The sequence below is a fragment of the Pinus tabuliformis genome, chromosome 2_1, assembly GCF_031772625.1.
Source record: "Pinus tabuliformis cultivar Carrire ecotype Pingquan chromosome 2_1, CPIR1, whole genome shotgun sequence".
Taxonomy (NCBI): domain Eukaryota; kingdom Viridiplantae; phylum Streptophyta; class Pinopsida; order Pinales; family Pinaceae; genus Pinus; species Pinus tabuliformis.
Window position 1 is genome coordinate 681,478,426 of NC_142299.1, and position 15,839 is coordinate 681,494,264.

Below are 15,839 nucleotides of genomic sequence, written 5' to 3' on the forward strand. Positions count from 1 at the left end.
TTTCCTAATTTCATTATTTTAAAAATAAAAAACAATCAATTTTCTTTCTGAAATTAGCCTCACAATTGTATTCCTTGTCCACAATTTTTACGTATTTATTCCTCATTTAAATGGAAATATTGCAGAAATACAAACAATTATCTTATACTTCCTTCTTAAAAAATATCATTTAAAAATAATTCAAAATCCATATAATTATGGAAAAATTAATATATATGTGTACAATTTTCTACATTCCATATTTAATATAGATTTAAAAAAAAAATTATATATGTGTGTGTGTGCCCGTGTGTGTGAGAGAAAGAGGTGTCCATATCTAATATAATTAAATCTACACCTTTTTTTACTTTAATTCATAACTCAGTTGCCTTAAATACTAAGTAAATTATTTATTGATTATTTATAATAAGACATTAAAAAGAGAGAGTAGAAATTGGTTGTCTATGAGCTTCCAAGAAATAATCCACAACTATATTAGCTCAAGGGTGCTTTTTCAAAATCAAGTCATTACAACAATATTCATTAAACTAACAATAATAATATTTCTAGTGAAACGTGTAAGATAACCCCAATTGAATATTTATTTCTAATAAAATATTAAAATATATAACATAATTATTATAGCTATTCATCAAATATATCCATTAATTATCATTCCTTATTCCTTATTTTGAACATAATTAAAAATAACAAAATATCTCATTAATCTAGATACAATTTTAAACTATGCTTCTTATTTAAAAATAAATAAAAAACTTTAAATAAATGTTTACATTAATTTTAATTCTTTATATTAAATGTAATTAAAAATAAAAATAACTAAATAACTCTTAACCTCAATACAATTTTATAACATATTATTATTTGAAAGAAAAAGAGAAAATATGGCCAAAAATTTCATTTAACAAGAAAATAGAATAACTTAATTTTATACCATGTTTTTATCTTAAAAAAAAAAAAAAGAATAACATGACTAGAAATTTCATTTAACAAGAAAATGGAATGATTTTTCCAAATCCATTGGGTTAAATCCATTTGTATATTATAATTCCTTTTTAAATGAGAAAGGCAAAAGGACAGGCACAGAGAATAATTTCTCAAAAATCACAAATTGGAAAGGACTTAAAATGCGTTGACACTTTGTTTTTTCTAAATCAGAATATGTATTAATAATCATTGTAGAATCTGAAATCACAGATTGGGCAAATTGGAAATGACTTGGAATGTGTATACTCTTTTCTTTTTCTAATTTAGAATATATATAATAATCATGGTATACATTAACTCGACCCTCAGGCTATCCCTAATTTCTAAACGGAACGATCTTCCTCATGCTACGACTTCAAAATGACGTAGAAGAACGAAACGAGATGTGTCCACTCTTTTCCGTGAGGTTAGAAGATGCTCACTTCAAATTAAAAATCTTCTTAACATTCTCCCTCGTCAATTAAGATTGAAAGCTTTCAGAAATTCAATTGTCCATCCATTATTCATTCCAAACGTGAAACCATCTGAAAGCTTTAAATTTTAAAATGAAATGAAATTAAAGGTGAATTCAAAATTAAAATTGAAAGCTTTTTAAAAATTAAATTTGTTGGCTCTTATTCCAAACGTGAAATCAGAAAATACATAGAAAATTTGCATGGTTATTCATTGAAAGATCAAAATAATATGAATAATTACCGACTTGATCTGCTTTGCGATTTGTGTTTTAGACGTTATTTTCCAAATCGTCCACAAAGGCAATGGGAATTGGCTCTAAACAGTGACTGCGATTGCTTGCTCTGGTCAACGAGGACGTCTTTATCTACAACTAATTCCTACTCAAATTTAATTTATACATAAATCTCATTGTAAATATTACTCCTAATTTATAAATTGAATAACTTTTCAAAATCAATATCTCTCACGCTCAAGATCAAAACGATTTTAAAAGGAAGAAAAAACAAAACTAGATGTGACCACTGCTAGATCCTAACTTCAAATTAAAAAGCTTCTTAACTTTATTGGTGTGGGTATCGACAAAGTAATGCAACAGATCATGGATCACATAGACATTGCAGTTCGTTGTAGGAAAGAATTGGTGCCTCTAAAAGATGTAGTAATGAAAATAAGGCCTATTGTTAAGCAGATCTAGAGAGACCGCCAGGCAATAAAGAAGAACAAGAATGATAAGGGTTCTACTGTGAGTATATGGCTTAAATATTTGAATGCCCTTCTCCAAGAAGCATCATAGGTGGCACGACGTAGCACAATTGACGTTGCACAATACCAATAATGTGTAACTTTATCAAACCAGCAGGAAGATCTGTGATTTGATTTTACACATCAAAGAGCATCTCAAATTGTCTCCTTTGGTTGAGTTTGTCCAACTTCCAGAGCTATTAGAGGAACAAACTCAGAACCTCCAACAGGAATTTCAGCAAATTAAGGAAACATTAGAAGCACAACCTTCGTTCTGCAAGCAGTTCCCATGGCGGTCCTGCTCTAACCGGCTGCGCAGAGATGAAGCGTATCGACGAACCTTTTATAGTGGGACAACAGGAAGCCTTTTCATTTCTTGAATATTTGGTTATGGAATATGCGAAGGCTAAGAATATTGGCGTGCTTGGCAAGGGTTGATTTCAGCACCACGTTGGCATCCCCAATAAATAAACTATTGGTAATATCAAGCTGCACAGTGTCCTCTGCAACAATGGCGGTATAATCCAAATAACAACGGATGCTCCTTATTTGAGTCAATCCACCGAGCTTTAGTTTGATTCCAACTCCTCCCAAGCCTGTGGCCTTGTTATAACAGTGAACTCATGTGAGGATATTGGCTTGACCTGTCACTGCAATCCCACAGCAGCCGAAAAGATGACAACGTCCATTACAGCGTTGTCGTTGCCCATGAGGCTTATGCCCACGCCGCTGAATTTCTTCTCGTCGGGGCTTCCGCCGGCGGTAATGCACTACCCCGGGAAGGAATTCCGGATATATGTCTCGTGCCCGCCCTGAACCATGATGCCAGACGAATTGAAATGCGAGATATAGCAATTATCGATGTTCAAATTTTGAATTTGGGAGGGGCGGGTTCACCAGTTCAAACTTCGAATTTGGCCGGGCGGATTCACCAGTTCAAATTTGAATTTGAATTGTTCGGTTAACATGGAGTAACATGCTCGCTCAGCGCGTCACATCTCAGATGCCCCATCGAGATGCATTGCATAGCATGGTATGGTTTTATGTATTGTACATGGCGGTTATCCATGGTATGGTTTACCAGAAAGCGCTTGTCCAGAAATATTCAGGTGTGTCAGCGTGATTGTACTACCGTCTATGCCCACGGAATGACAACAGTAATGTAAGGGAGCATTTATGGAACGTGTTAGTGTAAGGACATAGCATTTATAATGCTATAGGGTTGGAAATAGGAACTGCCGAATGTGTGGTACTGAGGTCTAGACATGGTCGGCAAAGGTTGAGAAGCACCAGATATGTTTCAAAACAGGGGAATGGTGTGGTACTCTCTCAGTTCGAAGCTACATTCTTTGATGCCCGAGTGGGTCTCTGTGTGGACAACAAACGTCTAGAAGCACCTCAAAAATTCCATTAATGACCTTAATGGTATTTCCTTGGGAGACAAGCATTAATGGATGTCATTGGAACATGACAGCAACAATCTCATTCCTCGGGCATGCGATCACAAGATGACATCACCAGAAAATTTACCAAAAATTTTAAGGTGAACGGAGTTGTTTTTAGTGTGATTTTTTTAAAGTTTTTAAGATGTGCTTTTCCGGTCAAATTTCTCTATAATCTGGTAGGAATTTATTGAAATCACAAGTTTGATGGATAATCCTGTGCAATCGAAGTGCCCTAAGGTTTTCCTGGATGCTGAATCCTTATATACAATCAAAAAACTAGTTTAAATAACACAAATCAAGATTTCGCCTCAAATTTTTCCACCATATTCCCGCACCAGAAAGTCCAAAAAATTATACTAAAGACAACTCCAATGTTAACTTTGTAAAAAAATAAAATAACGTATAGACAAAATAATGCATCCAACCCAAGCCTAAATATCATGTAGTAACATAATAATGAAGTAAAATGTATAATTCTACTAATTAAAAAATAATAAATCTTTAATATATATATAGAACATGAAATGTATTTAGAGATTATATAACTGTTTAATTCAATAGGAAAAAATGTCAATAAAATTGTTATAAATATTAATTTATTTTACACATTATTTATAAATTAATTAAAAGAAATAATTTAAAATTATTTATAAAATAAGAATAATAACTTTTATTGGTTAATATTAATTTTAAAATTTTTGAAAGACTAGAAACATATTCATATTCATTTTATTTTATTTTAAATGGTACAAAATAATATTTAAATTCAGTTTTATTAAGTAAAATAATTGAATTTAATCCAACTCCATTATATTAATATTTGAAATCTAATATTTATATTCGTAAAAAATTCAACATGTGAAAATGCATATGTTAGAATATCTAGTATTTAATTTCTAAATGATAGATAAGATTTTAATTATAATAATATTAGAAAGTAATTTTTTTTAAATGATTATCATTTATTAGAAAATAGAAAGTATAATTTCACTTAAATATTTTAATTTAGTTTTTTCAAATAAACATTATATAAACACAAATTCATTGTAAGTTTTACTTTCACCTAAATGTATTCCTTCTAATTTTAACTTTCACTTAAATGTTTTTATATTATTTCTTCAAATAATATAAATCCATCTTTATTAAGCTTCTTTGATCTATAATGAAAATCTATCTTATTTTAGATTTATTAAATTAAAAAGGAAAAACTATTTTTGTATATCTTTTAAATAATAACAGAAATAAATAAATACTTAACCTATTTTTTATAAAAAACGATTAAAAACAAATCTTAATTAAACAAAAAAAACTACTTTTAAATTAACCAATAATAAATTTTATATAATATTATTAATATACTTAACACTAACAAATAATAACTTTTGTATAATAGAATTAATATACTTAATACTGATTTAAAATAAAGATCAAAAAACATGTTCACTATTTTTCCTTTCTAATATGTCATTTTTTATTAGTATGGTGTGTGTTAAAACAAAACAAAATCACATCGAGGTGCCTAAGCAGTAGAGTTTTCAAAGCTTTTCATGATAAAAGTAAAATATATTGGTCTTCTATATGATATATTTCATACATACAACTACGGATGTTTACAAGTGTACCTTCTATAAATAAATGCGCAAAATTTTACAACACGTAGTTAGCATGATAAAAAAAATATGGAGCTTAAACACTTTTCTAGTTATCCGAAATAATTGTATTATACGCTCAAACTACGAGGTTCAGATCACGAAGACGAGTTGGGGATAGTGTGCTAAGTTGAATGAGGATGTTGGGACCAATGTGATACAAGTTCCTTCTTCATAACTAACTACATTTCCCCTTGCCTCCTCAAACCATTTAACTCGTCTTTTTTCCCCTATAACTAAATCCTTTGCTCTAAAAAAAATGTCCATTATTCTGTTGACTTGGGAAGTTAACCGATCCACCATGAGTCTAAAGCATACAAGCTCAATTTGCATATCATGTTCCAAAGCAATAGTCATTACCTCTAGAATTCAACGTTGCCCTCACCTAGCTTCCATTCTTGGGCTTGTCATTAATTTTAATTCTTTTCTCATTAGTTCTAATTCTTGATAGACTAAATAAAATATCAAATATTGGCTTTCTGATTTCCTTTGGAATTCTTGATGACCTATCTGGTGCTACTTCAAAAATATAGACCAGAGTTCACATGCATGTGGGAGAGATTGTGCCACCATAGCTACACACAATAATTCATCTTAGTCAATTGATTCACCATTACATTTTTATCTGGTATCAATCAAGAGGATGAGTGATATCATGATTACGTATTTATTCCTCCCCTTTTCCTATAAACCATCCCTTGTCTCCCACTCTTGAGCCACCTTCGTACCCATATGGACTTTATCCTTCCTCATCCTCAAGCAACCTAGTCACTTGAGGGAGATTTTCCTAGTTCTCAATCGATTAATAACACAAGACCTCCAATCTATCTCACTATGATCGACCCACACTCCAAGGGTCACTTGGTGATTGTGAAGCGACAATGACCCTACCTCGTTTAGTTTTCATTCTTATTGTATGGAATAGGATGCATCTGTTTGGTTCCCTTAACCTTCAATAAGCTTAGAGAAAGACAACTTGGTTGGGAAATGAGTTTGCGAATGAGTTTAGTACCCTTAATACATGCTTAGATTGGATTTCAAGAATAGAAGACAAAATATCCATAATTTTCTTTAAATTGGAGTTGAATTTAATACCTATGGAAGTAATTGTTAAGTTGAGATGTCTAATCATGATGTTAGACTCACCCACGATAATAAGTTTATTGATTAAATATTTAGTAGGCAAATTGATTCCTTGTAAGAGGGCATACATCTTGGATTGGTTATTAAAAATTGTGCATGGAATAATTTTGTTCCATTGTGAGCTCTAGGACCATAGAGCACCTTGGAAACCTACTATCCATTGAAAACACATCTATTATTAACATATAAAAAGAATTAAATAATCAAATGCAATTTAATCAATCGATAACAAATTTTAGGCTATCCTTTATACTACAAAAGTTTGACATGTAAAATGTTCTATGATACTCATGTTTCTTGTTTTCAATTGTGTATCTATGTAATGGAAACAAGAAAATGATATATAAACTGATATATATATATATATATATATATATATATATATATATATATATATATATCACCATTAACCAACAAGTGTTACATATGTCTCATAACCCTTCTTACGAGTGATTTCCACATGGAAAATTGGATCACTGCCAAAATGAAATGGAATAAATCCATAAATAAATAGTGTGTCCAAACCAATTCTTCAAGAATAGAGAGTGTACCTTAGGAACCTAAATGACCATAATATGGCTATAAACTTGATTATGTGGACTAGTATGGAAAATCTTAACAAAATAGGAGAACCAAACAAGCATAGATACTAGATTCATCATGAACATATGTAGAAGTAGAGACATCCACCTTAAAAGGGTTGATTTTTCCATGGCTATAGCCACTTGGTCACAGAGTAGGAGAAACATGGGCTTTAATTCACTTGAGAGATTCCTCCATTTCATCTAATTGAGCACCATATTCTACAACATCAACAATATCTCTTCATTTCCATCATTTATTTCCATGATTACCCTACCCAATAGCATATTCATTCTCCAATATAAGTTAGGTATTGGCTCTTTTTTTCATGTGTATGCTTTGTGTTAGAAAACAAATCCCTAATATTTGTATTACATTTGAATTTCATAAAGAACCTCTCTCAACTGCAACATCAGTTTCAAAATTTTGCAATTTGTATTGAACCTCCATAGAGCTTTGCTCCATGAAGATGCAAGCTAAGAGTGAGCTCAAGAACTTATAAGTCCTCCTTGAATGTCGCTACCACACTTACATCTCACCCTTTTACTAACCATTTTGTCGAAACTCGAGAGATAAACTAGATTCACATGCTATAGGGGGAGTTGTAAACTAGAGTGTTGGAGAATAACCAAGGGGAAAAAACACACATCCACTCAGTGTCCCAAAAATCACTATAGGTAACAAGAATTTCGATGACCACAATAAGGGTAAATGCAGCACGAGGTGTGGAAAACTAGAGTGAAAAATAATAGCAAAGGTGTAGAAAGATTTCCACCACTTGCAATGACCTCGATAGATCAAAGGGACTAAGAGCATAAATGAACACAATTATGGAGAACATAATACATACTACATTGCTAGAGATCAATTCAGAGACATAAACTAGCAAAGGATGAGTGAAATGAATGTGAAGGACTAAGCCAACATAAGAAATTATGATAGATGAATAATGTCCATAGCCAACCAACCTTTCATGCGTGTGAGTTTGAAAACATATCATAAACCCCCAAACCCACCTAGTTGTAGCTTTATTGAATCTAAGTACCATGTTGATGAATTAAGGTAACCCTAGATACAATTTCACTGAATTTGTGTGCATACCACGTTTATGAATTAAGGTGATCTAGGTGACATGTCACCTTCAATCATTGAGTAATGTGGTATTGCCATCAAAACCTCCCACCTCACACAATCTAGGGAAATGATAAAATATGATTTCAATGATATCACTTAATTAAAATTATTTTACATTTCTTATTTCATTTTTATTATAATATAATTTATATTATATATAAATTATATGATTTTTTTTAATCTAAATATATGTTAAATATGATTCCAATGATATGGTTTAATTCCAAGAAAGGTTGTGATTTTTTGTGTTTAAAATACATTTTTGAATGCATAAATTGATTCAATATCGTTAAAAACCCCTAGGGTGCTCGAATTCTATAGATTGAACAACTTCAAATCAAGTTTTTAAAAATCTCTGCTGGGTTTTAGATAAAATTAACTAGAAAATATGCCCTAAAAAAGGATATTTCATATATTAGTTAGACTACCCATACACACACACATACATGCACTTTTAAATTAAAATACATCTAAATTCTTGTAATGTACCTCTAATTAACACACTAAAAAAAATTGATTCATTTTCTTGATGATGATGATGATGATTAATGTCCACTAAGACCAATGTGGTCTATCAAACCTTACAAAAATAAGAATCTAATTTTGTTTCTTCAAAATGTTATTTTTATGATCAAAAAGAAGGGAAATAAGTGCTCCAATATCACTATAGTTGGGTTGACTAAACAAGTCAAAAAGATTAGAAGTGTGGCAGATGTTAGGGAAATGAGAGGAGATGTGAGTAAGAGCTAGGAAATCTAAGAGGAAGTATTTTTCATCTTCCACCCTCTTAGTATTGCAAATTTGATAGATTTTATCATCTTATGGAGTTTTGGGAGTATACAACCACCCACTTTCACTTCGAAGCTCATGAGAATTATTTCTTATCCTAGCAATGCTCATTTTTATCTTAGTGTTGGTCAAAACAGAGAGGTAGTTCGAGTTATCAAGGGTTGGGTTGATGACCTCCTTATAATATCTTAGCTTCCTTTTTCGCTCCAACTCCTTATCATCCCACAATTTATCCTTAAAATTGGAGGTAATAGTATCTTTGACACTATCGTTGTTTCCTAGTATTATCTTCTCCTTTATCCCCAAGTGGTTGAGAAAAGACTTGGCATCCTTATGCCACCCACGCTTGAGGTGGAGGCGAGGGTTTTGACTAGAGTTAGAAGACCTTTTGGGAAGCCTCTGGGATTGTAAAGCTTCTTCTTATACATTAGATAACTAAACATAACCATGCTTTCAATGGCTAAGAAAGGCCAAATTCAATCAGGAGGATAGGATTGGAAATATTTCCCTTGATCTTGAGGCTGTAGGTTATGAATTTATTTTGAATCATCTCAATATTTCTCCATGACCCTCTTGATATATTGCAAACCCAAACTTCACATTTGTATAAGATAATAGGGGAGACGAGAGTCTCGAAAATGAACCTTTTTTTACTCCAAATACAAAGATTAGTCGTTTGACAATTGTTTTCCAGCTCATAATAACATTTCCAGCCCCCAAGAATCCTTTTCTCAATGCTATCATTCTAGTTGAGCTAATGAGGAATGTCAATACCTAAATATTTATAAGAAGAAACCTAAATATTTAATCACATTTATATGGTCTCATTAGCATAATGTAGTGAAATTTCTATTTAATAAAGTTTCTTCTATTATTGCAAAGATTTATCTACTACATTTATAAAACCTTTATTTCTTATGGCTTATTGCTACCACTTACTTGTAAACGTTGTAACTTGTTGACTAATTTTTTTTTCAAAAAAGTACATAAAGTATATAACTCTAGAATTAAGTTAGAATTAAGTTCCTATGTGTGTATTTTGATTAGAAATAAATTACCTAAGATCATTCTTACCCTCATACCTCTATACCTAACCCTCATACCTCTATACCTAACGTACCTAAAATCATTCTTACTATCATATCTCTATACCTAGCTTTAAAAGGAGTTTCATGTTTATGTGTGTGTATATATATAAAGAGTGGAATTGAACCCTCAAACACGAGTTCCACCCTACTTAAACGACTTTTGTATCTCAACAATCTGATGCATGTGCCATGTTTGTTAATTAAATCTTTATGTAATATCATCCATGAACTACTCTGCAATAGCTCATGATCCTTGTTATACTGCAACAGCTCATGATCCTTGTTATACTTGATATGTTTTCCTTTTAAAACGTACTAGACCATTCCCCCCCGCGCCTTGCTATACCATATGTAACAGTTAGATTTCTTGATGCATGGGACCCATGTATATGTGTCTTGCATGCAGACACGTTCCTATCCTCACCATGTGCTAGATTGCTAGATTCACAGGTGGATGACCCAAATTAATCAAGATAATCGAATCGTGAATATCGGTTACAAACTGTACCTGTTGGAATGACTACCTTCCCAGACTAGTCATTCAACATTGTTTTCCTTCGCAGACCATGATTGTTGCTGCGTAATCTAGGGTTTCAAATTTATGATTCTTTTATATTTGCTGTGTAAGTTAGGGTTTCAACTCTGGTAAAAAATGGTGTATTGTTGCTATAATGAAATTGGTCTTTATCACACTTGGTGGCAGTGTCTTAAGTGGAAGTGGTAGGTAGGTGGTTGTATACAATTTTCTTTTGATTATGCTAGTTAGGATTTTAATGTCTCTCACTTAAAATATTTGTATTATATCTCCAAATGAGTGAAAGAGAGACTAGCTAACAGTTTTCCTAATTTCCTTGTTTTTACAAGTTCTTTCCGTGGTCTCTCAAAATTATTTAGTTATACAGCATTTTATTGTGTTTTATAACCTAATTTATTTTTTGCAGAGGGATTTATAAATTATAACCCGTGACAATAATTCTTTTAGCACATTTGTATGTAATCACCTGTAGGGATAGTAGTTTTTTCAAGAATTGGACTTCAAGAAGAACATAGATGCAACCTCCACACACCGCCAAAAGATTTGAACCCTTGTCTCCTCGAATGTCACATTCTCCCTCTCGGGTTCGTTTCTGTTTCACTTTATTTATTAGTTGCCATCAATTTTTCACTTGTTAAGGGTTTTTATCATGCCAAAGTACTCTCAGGTTTTTTCAAGGGTTTTTTATTTGAATTTTTTTTTTATAAATCCCCTTGCATGGTTTCTCGATGGAAGATAACCTGAGGGTTTCCTTAAATTATTCTGAGGGTTATGAGTAAACAAAAATCCCCGTTGAGGAAAACATTTTTGACTCGATAGATACATATTTCCAAGGAACATAAATTCTGACAGGTAACAATGGTAATAATTTATTGTATTATCTTCTTTGATCCTCTTGAGTATTTAGAATTTTTTTGTATTTTTGAGTATTTAGATTATTTTGTATTTTTGATATAGTTCTTTAGAGGAAAAGGGATAAGCCTCGTGAAACTATTCCTTTCTATTTAAGGCTTATAATTTCGAATCTACAGTTAAGTTCTTGACTACCCATAAATTTTTTACGGGTTATTCGAAGCCACCACGTCTTGAAGACACTTCAAGTAATTTTTCAATGTCAATCCTTTTGGTTCAGAGGTTTATATTTAGGTTTTTGAGATTATAAAGAAAAATCTCATTTCATTTGTAACAGGGTTGCTCCCATAACCTATTTCAAGGTTTCTCAACGATACATTGATTATATGTTCTTTGGTAAGAATCTTCCTTAAAACCATTTCCTATTTTACAAGTATATCCATAAAGGCTACTTCTTACCTCTCTTATTATAAAGGATTTTATTTGCCTACTCGGTCTTGAGTTAAGCCATTTGATTAAGCGTTCAATGTTCTTAATTTAATACCATATCTCCTGAACAATATAATTAGTTCAAATCCAGAGTTTTCTTAAGCAACATGATTTGGAGTATTAGGACTTTAGAATAGTCTGTAGTAAATTGTTTGTAATAGGGATTCCCAAACCCAAATTTTATGCATGGTTTAAAATACTTTTCACAAATTCCTGAGTGCATTTTGGGCACACACATGCATCTAGTTTCTGAAAATCTTTCTGATTTCATGGCTATTTCAAATGTTTTTCAACCAAGGTATGCATGCTCGTTTCCTTTTAAATAAATCAATAATTTATGTTTGACAACAATTACTTGAATTCTCTAGAGTCAGTTTCCATTAATAATTATTTCTTTAGAACGCAATAATTATTTCTTTAGAACGCTTGACCAAAGCCCACACTCCAAGTCTTTCCGTGCAACTTATACACGGGGAGTTCCACATTGTAGGAAAGCAAATTTTGTAACTTCTTCTTGAGAGTAGTTTTCATATCACATGGTATTGCATGTACTTTAAAATTGATATGGTGATATCCCTCCATACCAATCTTGCAAGAAAGCTAAATCTACTTGATTTTCCTATAAAAATGTATGGCAATTAGAAGAAAATAAAATTTTTTTCCTATAAAAATGTATGGCAATTAGAAGAAAATAAAAATATATGGCAATTAGAAGAAAATAAATAATTTATATAGCTTTTACATTTCACTTTGCATAATTTATATAGCTTTTACATTTCACTTTGCATATTATGACTATACTTATGCTTCCCTATGTTAGAATATCTATGCATAAATTTCCAAACTTTCATTTTATATATATATATGTATATATATTCTCAAATCACCTTACAACTTATACTCATTTTTGTATTTTGATTGTTATGAAAACCATGCAATTATGCTTCGCTGGTAAGAAAAAGCCACATACATTCATTGTAATTATTAAATGTTTATTAATACATGCAAGCCGCATACATTCATTGTAATTATTAAATGTTTATTAATACATATTTAATATATTTCCTTTTTCTACTCTTTGTCTATTCTATTCATTTTTCATTCTCGAAGCAAACACTATTATGCCGACTATATTTGTTAAAAGTACAATAAAGATTTTACTTATCTAGATAAAATGAAAACTTAGAAATAATGTAGGATTTAAGCACATTCCTCCCAATTCATCAACTACAATTATAGCAATTCCCCTCAAGCTTCTCTTATATCAATAACTTATCTTCATTTACAATTATAGCAATTCCCCTCAAGCTTCTCTTATATCAATAACTTATCTTCATTCAATGGTATATTTTCATTTTGTGCGTGCAAACTCTAGTAGCATCAGGCTTTACTTACTAAAGCGTGATTTTATATAAATTAGAGTATATTTTTAATATGTATTGCTTTAATTACTAAAGCGTGATTTTGTATAAATTAGAGTATATTTTTAATATGTATTTAAGATTAAGTTAAAGATATTATTATTTTATTAAAATTATGATTGTCATTTTTTTTATGTTTAAAATGTATGTTTGAATGTATAAATGAATTGAGTTTCTTTAAAAATATTTAGGGTACTAAAATTCTATAGATTAAAGAACTTAAACACAAGTATTGAAAAATCTATCTTATTTTAACAAGAAAAACTATCAGACTAAAGGTTATCTCATATATTAGTTAAATTAAATTACAAGTATAATTAGGTTATCTCATATATTAGTTAAATTAAATTACAAGTATAATTAAGTCAATACTTGTGTCTCTTTCAAAATAAGTCTTTTACAACTTTGATTTAATTATGAGAAATATTCATAGTAGTATTCACAAGTCAATGTTTAAGATTGATCTCCATTATTTATGCTCTTTTAATTCATTTCTCTCAAAATACATTAATTATTTTTATAATTAATAGCAATAATTTAATAATTTAAAATAAAGTTATAATTTATTTCAATTTTATTATTTTTTTATGCAATGTGAGAGAGGTATCATGGAGTGGTGAAAGTCCTAACTTGGCGGGAGAGCGCGCGGGAGCAGCGAAGAGCAATCAGGGTTTAGCACACGGAGGGGTTGTCAGAATACCTATGAAGGGTGGACGAGGAGGGGGCTCCACTCCCTTCTACAAGGAGGCCCTAGCCAGCAGGGGGAAAAAGCCTCTAGAAGATGTTAGGGAAACAGGGGTGGAAGGAAAAAAGAGAATGAAAGCAGGAACAGAAGAACCCACAGAAAAGGATCAAAATCGCACAAAAGACAAGGAGGTAGAAGACAGGAAACAAGAAACTAAAGACAAGAAACACAAGGGACCCTGCAAACCCAAAACAGATATAACTCCCAGGGTGATTTTAAATAATCCAGAGCTGCAAGCGTACAGGGAACACATGGGGACATATGCCATCATTTGTAAGTTTATGGGACTATGGCCCACTGAAAAAGCTCTACAATCATGGATTAGATACCACTGGAAACCTAAAGGAAGCATAGATCTTCACCTTGGGTTTAAGGGTTTTTTTACGGTGGTGTTCACAAACATTGAAGACAAGGACAGAATATTTGAAGGAGGTCCCTACTTCTATGCTGTTGTAGGACTCTATATGAGACCTTGGGTTATGAACTTTGCCCTAGAAAAGGAGACTTTTACTTCAGTTCCAGTTTGGGTAAGACTCTACTCTCTACCTCTTGATTACTGGCAAAATGAATTGTTAGCGGCCATAGGCAATCAGTTAGGACGCTATGTTAAAGCCTCTGAAGCCACTAGAAGGGGAAAATATACTTCCTTTGCCAGAATTTGTGTGGAAATGGACCTATCAGGAGCTCTATCGGAGGACATAATCTTGGAAGTTTTTGATGAAGAATGGGTACAAACAGTAGATTATGAGCACATTCTATTCAGATGTTGCAAATGCCATGAACATGGACATCTTTTTAGAGATTGTCCGCTCAACAAGGAAATAAACAAAAGTAGAAGCAATACAGTGAAAGAATCAGATAGCTTTCAGAAAGTGGTTAACCAAAGTAAAGGAAGTAAGAGAGGTCCAAAGAATCAGCAGCGAGAAGAACAATAGTTCAGGCAAAACAGTTTCTAGGTGCTTCAGGAAGAGGAAGAGAATACTAAATAAGAACAAGCAATGGAAGGGAGTTCGACAGATAAGGAGGAAGGGAAAAACCTAGAACAAACAAAAAATGATGAGTACCAGAAAGAAGCCACTATGAGTGATGTGGAACAAGAAATGGATCAGGAAATGACCCAGAATGACATGGACCCAGAGGACCATGAACTACTAGAAATTCTTGATAAAGAAAACCTAGACCTAGAAGGCTTCTTGAGGCAGGGCACCACGGGGGGAGTGGATTCGCTACCTCAAAAGGAACTCAACAGAATACAACAACTGTTTCTATGGAGATCACAAACTGGGGAGCCAGAGCGATGTAACAACATAGACAAACAGGACAGTAGAGGAGTGAAAATGATGAAAACTACACTGGGACTAGTCAACAGAAACCCAGGCAAGAAAAGAGGCAGGAAAAAGCAAAATGAACTCTTGATGGAGTGTGGAAAATTGATGATTGATTCAGGTAAGATGAAATATCTAGCCAGTTACTCCTTTACAAATATTTTCTAATGAAGTTGACATCTTGGAATATTAGAGGTCTAGGGAGTAAGAGAAAGTAGAGAATGCTTAGCAACAGAATGAAACAAGAAATGCCAGATATAATGTTTATCCAAGAAATGAAATGTTCCATTCAAAAGGTAAGACAAATCCACAGTAAATGGCTCAGCAGCTATGAGTTTCTTGAAGTAAAAGTAGAGAATACAGCAGGGGGTTTACTCACTCTATGGAATCCCCACAAAATTGGCATTCTGGATGCTGAGGCATCCAAAAATTACTTATCGATTGTCATTCAACCAGTA